The 8,025-nt window shown below is 42.7% G+C and overlaps 1 long non-coding RNA gene across 4 annotated transcripts in view; it reads right to left on the bottom strand.

Annotated features, from left to right (window-relative positions):
• LOC106732166 (uncharacterized) overlaps positions 1-8,025 on the bottom strand; it is a 60,994-nt gene that overhangs the window by 20,850 nt on the left and 32,119 nt on the right. For 3 of the 4 annotated variants that reach the window (XR_016349375.1, XR_016349377.1, XR_016349376.1), the window contains 2 exons: positions 7,329-7,610; positions 3,414-5,759 (listed from right to left, as the gene is read on the bottom strand). This is a non-coding gene — a long non-coding RNA (uncharacterized LOC106732166). The remainder of the gene's footprint in view (positions 1-3,413; positions 5,760-7,328; positions 7,611-8,025) is intronic. The other variant, XR_016349378.1, reaches the window with a different exon arrangement.

Here is an 8,025-nt window from a genome sequence, read left to right as displayed (position 1 = left end):
GTCTCTCACTCATATTTCAGACTAAATACTACAACATGCAGTGGGCTTTTTGGCTGCACAAGCACTGCAGAATCAGGTGCAAAATGAACCCCTCTCCAGCCTTTCTTGCATGGCACTCACACATTCTTCTCTAATGTCCGAGTTCAGTAAAAACTGTGGAATGACTTCCCATTACACTCTTGAAATTCCTGGAGATTTTAAGCCATCTCCTTGTTTGTGCAGCTACAATCCCAAAACATTCTGAGTAAAGTTTATAATAAGCCCCAGGTGCAAATCTGCCCCAATGGACATCAGTGGCAAAACTCCCATTACGTAAGAACAGCCATACTGGGTCAGACCAAAGGTCTATCTAGCCCAGCATCCTGTCTGCCGACAGTGGCCAATAGCAAATGCTCCAGTGGCAGGGAACACCACAAGTAATCCCCACGTGTTCCCTCTCCTGTCACTCATTTCCAGACAAACAGAAGGTAGGGACACCATTCCTACCCATACTGGCTAATAACTATTGATGGACCTAATCACCATGAATCTATCTTGCTCTTTTTGTGAACTGTGTTAAAGTCCTAATCTTCACCATATCCTCTGGCAAGGAGTGCCACAGGTTGACTGTGTGCTGAGTGAAGAAAAATTTCCTTCTGTTTGTTTTAAACCTGCTGCCTATTAATTTCATTTGGTGACCCCCTAGTTCTTATATTGTGGAAATAAGTAAATAAGTTGAAACAATAGTAAAGAATACAATTGTCAGACATGTAGAAGAACATAATTTGTTGGGGAAAAATCAACATGGTTTCTGTAAATGGAACTCATCTCTTACTAATATATTAGGGTATGTCTACACTACCCTGCTAGTTCGAACTAGCGGGGTAATGTATGCATACCGCACTTGCTAATGAAGCCCGGGATTTGAATTTCCCGGGCTTCATTAGCATAAGCGGGGAGCCGCCATTTTTAAATCCCCGCTGCTTCGAACCCCGTGTAGCGCGGCTACACGGGGCTCGAACTAGGTAGTTCGGACTAGGGTCCTATTCCGAACTACCGTTACTCCTCGTGAAACGAGGTGTACCGGTAGTTCGGAATAGGCACCCTAGTCCGAACTACCTAGTTCGAGCCCCGTGTAGCCGCGCTACACGGGGTTCGAAGCAGCGGGGATTTAAAAATGGCGGCTCCCCGCTTATGCTAATGAAGCCCGGGAAATTCAAATCCCGGGCTTCATTAGCAAGTGCGGTATGCATACATTACCCTCCTAGTTCGAACTAGGAGGGTAGTGTAGACATACCCTTAGAGTTCTTTGAAGGGGTTAACAAACATGTGGACAAGGGGGATCCAGTAGAGATAGTATACTTAGATTTCCAGAAAGCTTTTGACAAGGTCCCTCACCAAAGGCTCTTGTGTCAATTAGGTTGTTGTGGGATAAGAGGGAAGCGCATTTCATGGATTGAGAACTGGTTAAAAGACAGGAAACAATGGGTAGGAATAAATGGTAAATTTTCAGAATGGAGAGGTATAACTAGTGGTGTTCCCCAACGGTCAGTACTAGGACCAATCCTATTCAACCTATTCATAAATGATCTAGAGAAAGGGGTAAGCAGTGATGTGGCAAAATTTGTGGACGATACTGAACAGATCAAGATAGTCAAGACAAAAGCAGACTGTGAAGAACTTCAAAAAGAGCTCACCAAACTGAGTGATTGGGCAATAAAATGGCAAATGATATTTAATGTGGGTAAGTGTAAAGTAATGCACATTGGAAAACATAATCCGAACTATACATACAATATGACGGGGGCTAATTTAGCTACAACTAATCAGTAAAGAGATCTTGTAGCTATCATGGATAGTTCTCTGAAAAAAGTCCACACAGTGTACAGCGGCAGTCAAAAAAACAAATAGGATGCTAGGAATTATTAAAAAAGAGATAAAAAATAAGATGAAGAATATCTTACTGCCCCTATTAAAACTATAGTATGCCCACATCTTGAATACTGTGTACAGATGTGGTCTCCTCACCTCAAAAAAGATATTTTAGCATTAGAAAAGGTTCAGAAAAGAGCAACTAAAATGATTAGGGGTATGGAATGGGTCTCATATGAGGCGAGGCTAAAGAGACTGGGACTTTTCAGTTTAGAAAAGAGGAGACTGAGGTGGGATATAATAGAGGTATATAAAATCATGAGAGGTGTGGAGAGGGTGAATAAAAAGTTATTTACCGTTCCCATAATATAAGAACTAGAGGACACCAAGGCTACGTCTAGACTACACCTCTCTGTCGACAGAGGGATGTAGATTAGGCACATTGAAAATTGCTAATGAGATAGGGATTTAAATATCCCATGCTTCATTAGCATAAACATGGCATTTTTTTTAAATGCAGCTTTTTCGAAAAAATGGCAGTCTAGATGTGGATCTGTTGAAAATAAACCCTTTTTGACAGATCCTGTAAACCTCATGTTTTGAGGAATACAAGATCTATCAAAAAAGGGTTTATTTATGACAGATCCGCGACTAGACTGCCGAGATTTTTCCGAAAAAGCTCCATTTTGAAAAAAAGTGGTGGCCATGTTTATGCTAATAAGGCACAGGATATTTAAACCCATGCTTCATTAGCAATTTTGACGTGCCTAATATATATATCTCTGTTGACAGAGAGGTGTAGTCTAGACACAGCTCAAATGAAATTAATGGGTAGCAAGTTTAAAGCTAATAAAATAAAGTTCTTCTTCACACAGCGCACAGTCAACCTGTGGAACTCCCTGCAAGAAGAGGCTGTGAAGGCTAGGACTATAACAAAGGTTTTAAAAGAGCTAGATAAATTCATGGAGGTTAGGTCCATAAAAGGCTATTATCCAGGTGATAAGGAATAGTGCTCCTGACCTATGTTTGTCAAAGACTGGAGAAGGATTGCAGGAGACAAATTGCTTGATCATTGTCTTCGGTCCACCCCTCTCTGGGTCACCTGGCACTGGCCACTGTTGGCAGACAGGATACTGGGCTAGATGGACCTTTGGTCTGACCCAGTACGGCCATTCTTATGTTCTTAACTTTTCCTTATTCACTCTTTTCACACCAGTCATGACTTTGTAGATCTCTATCATAATCCCCCCCCCCCCCCAGACTCCTCTTTTTTACGATGAGAACTCCCATCTTTTTAATCTCTGTTCATATGGGACCCGTTCCAAACCCCTAATAATTTTGTTGCCCTTTTCTGAATCTTGCTCACTGAGTATTGGAACAAATTGCCAAGGAATGTGGAGAATTCTCCATCACAGGGCATCTCTAAACCAAGACTGAATGTCTTTCCATGAGAGATGTTCAGTTCCACAACAAGTTATTGGACTTCATTTCGGAATCTTTGGGTAAAATTCTTTGGCCTGTGTTCCACCAGAAGCCAAATTATAATAATAATTCCATCTCACCTTAAAAGCTATGAAAACACGACTGAGCTCTGCCTCCATCCAGGAAAGCTATGAGTCAGGAAAATATGTAGGTGTGTTGGTGGATAATCATCTGAACCTGAGCTCCTAGTGCAACACTGTAGTCAAAACGGATGGTGCAATCCTTAGAGGCATAAACAGGGTAGCAGGAGAAAATAGAATTAGAAAGGTCATGTTGCCCTGTATTTGGTGCTAGTATGACTGTGCCTAGGATACTGTGTCCAGTTCTGACGTCTGCCATTCAAGAAGGAGGCTGATAAATTGGGGAGGGTTCAATGAAGAGCCACAAGACTGATTAATGCATTAATAACCATGTCCTATAGCAGGAGTAGGGAACTTTTTTGGGGTTTCCTTTTTTGGCCTCTGACCCACAGAAAATCAGTTGAGGGTCGCACACAAGTGAGAAGCAAAAAAGATAAAAACAAACCTTCTCTGACGTGGCCTCCAACTGAGGAGGAGAAAGACACTCCCCACATTACACTTGAATGCCAGAGCCTAAGGGGGGGCCCAGGCTGGCAGATTTTGAGTGTTCCAGCCCCATGGTAGGACAGTGGCAGGCTGGAGCATCAACACATGCTCTCCAATGCTGGAGGGGAGCTCTAAGCCTTGGGGACCGGATCCAGGCAAGCCGAGGGCTGCATCCGGCTCCTGGGCCATAGGTTCCCCACCCCTGCCCTATAGTGACATAGGTTGGACCTCCCTGTTTCAGCACCTTCTGGACCTGACTGGATGAAAGATTTTGCCAGACCAAGATAAGTCATTTCTGGCCCCACCCTTTGCCTTGCTACCCTACCAGCTTCCCTGGCAGCCCACTCGGGTCATGCACCAGGCTCCCATTCCCTCCCCCCACACACATTGAGCCGGCCTCCTGGACCTCCCGCCATGCATCGCACCAGGCTTCCAACCCCTATACCACCACCACCCCGCAGCATGCCAGGACTTTCTGATCTTGGTACATCCATGGTCCTGCCAGACCACGGATATTAATGGAACACAGAGTCCCAGTTTATAGAGGTGCAACCTGTAATATCGCAGAGGTCATATCTATTTAGCTAAAAAAGAGAAAGTTAAGGTATGACTTGAGTAGGCTGTATGTACCTACGTGGACAACTAGTATTTGGCTCTTCAAAGTATAACACAATCCAGTGTCTAGAAGCTGAAGGTAGACAAATTCAGATGGTTGAATGAGGCAAAAATGAGGATAATTAACAATTGGAACAGTTTACCAAGACTTGATTGATTCTTCATTACTGGGAATTTTTAAAATAACAGTTGGATTTAAAATATATATGCTCTAGTTCAAAAGAAATTATTTTGGAAAAGTCCTATGGTCCGTGTCCTATGTGATGTAACCTAGATGATCACAGTGACCCCATCTGGCATGGGAATCCAGGAATCTAAATAGCTTGTCCATTTTAAAAAAGATTTCTTTTATTTCCTCAGAGGGGTTTCTCACCACTTTGTTCCCATTCCCCTGCTGGAAGACAAATCTAAAGCTGGTGGAATTGCTGAATGGCGAATTAAGATTTGTTCGACTCTGCGACTCAACTTGGAGCCATGTGTGGCTGTCTCCTTTCCCTGCCCCCCACATGACTTGACAACACTTGTTGTGAGGGGGGGCAGAAGAAACTTCTTTGGGAAATGGCTGGTGTATTTGGTGGGTTGGGCCAGTTTCGGATGGCTGTGGGTAGTGGGTTTCACTCCACCAGGACTCCTCCTTGTGGCTGGATCTGGACCCTTCCATCACTTATTCATCCTACAGCTCAGCTTCCTTTCCTGGATTTGGGGGGTTTCTCTTTGTGACTCAGCCCTAAAGCCAGGTCACTGTATAGTTTTTCCTCTTTTGGGGTATGAAAGTCATTTGGGACCATCCACACCTGGTTCCAAGTCCATACACAGTCCCTGGTAGGCCTCTGTGTCAATTCCCACTTCGCATGTGGGTGGCAGAACCTGGGCCTGCCTGCTATTCCAGGTCCCACCCCAGGGACCAAACAATCTACACAGGTCTCAACCCTCACCACTCTTTTCCAGGGCTGCTTGGGCTGCGTTCCACATGTTTACTTCCCCCAAACTCCTCTGGGTAAACCTCTTTCATCACAGAGGGGATCCCAGGGATTTTCTTCACCCCTGCATGCCGCCTACACGCCTCTCTGTACAACTGCAGACTCCCTCCCTGTGGCCCCCTCATGTTCTCACCTTTCTGGCTGTATACAAGCTGGCTTGCCCCTGCCGTCCTGGGCTTCATCACCAATTCAGTCTCCACCTTTCCCTCAGGTGCGGCCTGTAAGGTTAATTGGCCCCTTTGGAGTCACCTTAACCACTACAGGGCTGGTGTAGAGTCAAAACATAATTTCATATACCAGGCATGTTGAGATGCTTTCGTCACTTCAGAGATGCTATTTTGGGCCAGTGATATAACATGTAACAACCTTGAAGTCTAGGGGATGGGAGAATACTATACATTGTCATGTGAATCACACCTTATGTGTGTTGAAAAGTCTAAAGGTTTTTATAAACACACTGAAAAATTCATAGTTGGTCTATAAACATCAGTATATAAAGGTAACAAAAACAGAGTAGAGATCTAATTTTCCCTCAAGGTCAGGTTTATTAAGTGTAAATAAATCTCAGAAAATTTCTGTCTTGAGACTGTAAAAGTAAGCAGTGCTAAATCTTAAATACTTTCTGCAGGGTTAACATAATGTGTGTAAATATTGAGTTAAAGGTTTCATGGCTTGTTTTCTACATAGTGAAAACTTCCTCTCAGGCTTTAGGTTTTCCCTCATTTCTTTCATATAAAATAGGAGAAGGCTAAAAAACTGCTGATCAAATCTTTTTACATTCATTATCATGAGGCAATTTAAGTGGATACAGAAGGGTGTTGGGGGGATGTGTGTGTTTCTTTTCCAAGACTGAAATGTTGTGCAGGAGACTGATGTTGTTGTTGCATTAGGAATGGGGCCAAAACAATAATAAATACTATAAAAAAGATGTCATCCAAATTAAATCCTGTATGATCAAGTGAAACTGGAGAGGTTGCAAATAAAATTCAAAGTTGCACACACACGATATCTAGAAAGTTAAGGAAATGGCTTGGAAAACACATTATATTACAACTCTATGCCCGGAGAGGCTTTGCTGCAGACTCTGCAGTGTACAGCTAAACTGTATATACTGCAGAGCCCGCAGTGCAGGTAACTGTGCAATGGCTGGGATTTTCAGAAGTTGCACAGTTACCTTATTACACAATTTTTAACATCCCTAAGCAGAACTGACACTGTAACATTGGGCAGGAGAGGTGTCTTCTAATAACGATGAGCTTTATCTGCAGGCGCTACCTTGAAGGCCTCTGCCACACAGTACATGAAGCCTGCTTACAAGGTTTCTTGACATATGGCAACAGCTTTAGCTACTGACACTTTGCTTATGGTAATGAGCTGAATAATTGTCTTAATTACTCTCTTACAATATGTAGTTCCTTAATTTTTGTCAGATGCCCCAAATTATATTAATGAAATTGTTATGGCTGTGCAGCTGGACTCCAAAAAAGGACAATAAATACCAAAGTTTAGATTCCAAGAGCAGTGCTAACTTGGCTGTGTTGCACGTCACACGTATAACGGATCACAGTGTGTGGCAGAAATAGTATTACACTTTATCCAGAAACAAAGGCATAGAAGATACCTATGGCAATGGGCCAAGTTTAATGATGCTGTTGGAACCTGAACTTCAGCATTTTCTGACCTTTTTTCTTTTTGTGACTATACCTGCAAAATCTTACCATTATACTAATGTGTCTGATTTGCATTTATATGGCATTTACAACCAAAGTTTACTTAACACAGTCATCAGGCATTTAATTTGATTGCTTTTTAAAAAAGAGAGACAAGGACTTACCTGTGGCTATCTGTAGTGTTATGATAGCTGAGTTTTTCTCACCAGCAGAAGTTGGTCCAATAAAAGGTATTATCTCCCCTAGTGTGGCTGTCTAATTAGCTGTGGTTAGAATTTGCCAGATCCAATTCTTTTTCAAAGTGCATTCTTCCATGGAAGTAGGCTGTGTTCCCATCATTGCTATTGATTGTATTTGGCTGGAGAAGGTGTTACGCTGGCAGACCCTGATCATCTGCGGGTGGAATGGAACCTGGGACCTCAGGGCTTGAACCTCTTCCACATGAACTAAAAGCAAGCAACCGCTCAGTTAAGGCTGTAGAGCAGACTCGTTCTTCTCTCTGTAAATGGTCTCAGTGCCATTAGAGGGGACAGTGCACCACACTCTGTAGGTGTGTGAGTTACAAAAGTATGCTACCAGTTTACATTATCACGACTGTTTCGTTGCTACATAAAATGAGAGAAACTAAGCACTTGATCTCGAGGTTGTTACTTACTGAGGAGCCATTACTCCAAGGAATTGTTCTACTGAAGAGTTTATTCATATGTATTCACCAAATAGTTTGGACAAATTTTTTTCAGCTATCTGTTCTTTGTAGTTAGTGAACAGCCAGCTCTCAAGATGTTGCTTTTGTTCTCTCTTTGGATAAATAACACTGTTAAAACCAGACATTTAATGCAAGCAAATGTTTTTTTAAACTCT

Source organism: Pelodiscus sinensis, chromosome 4 (assembly GCF_052426305.1).
Source record: "Pelodiscus sinensis isolate ZL-2025 chromosome 4, ASM5242630v1, whole genome shotgun sequence".
Classification (NCBI taxonomy): Eukaryota; Metazoa; Chordata; order Testudines; family Trionychidae; genus Pelodiscus; species Pelodiscus sinensis.
This window is presented reverse-complemented; position numbering and strand designations above follow the sequence as displayed.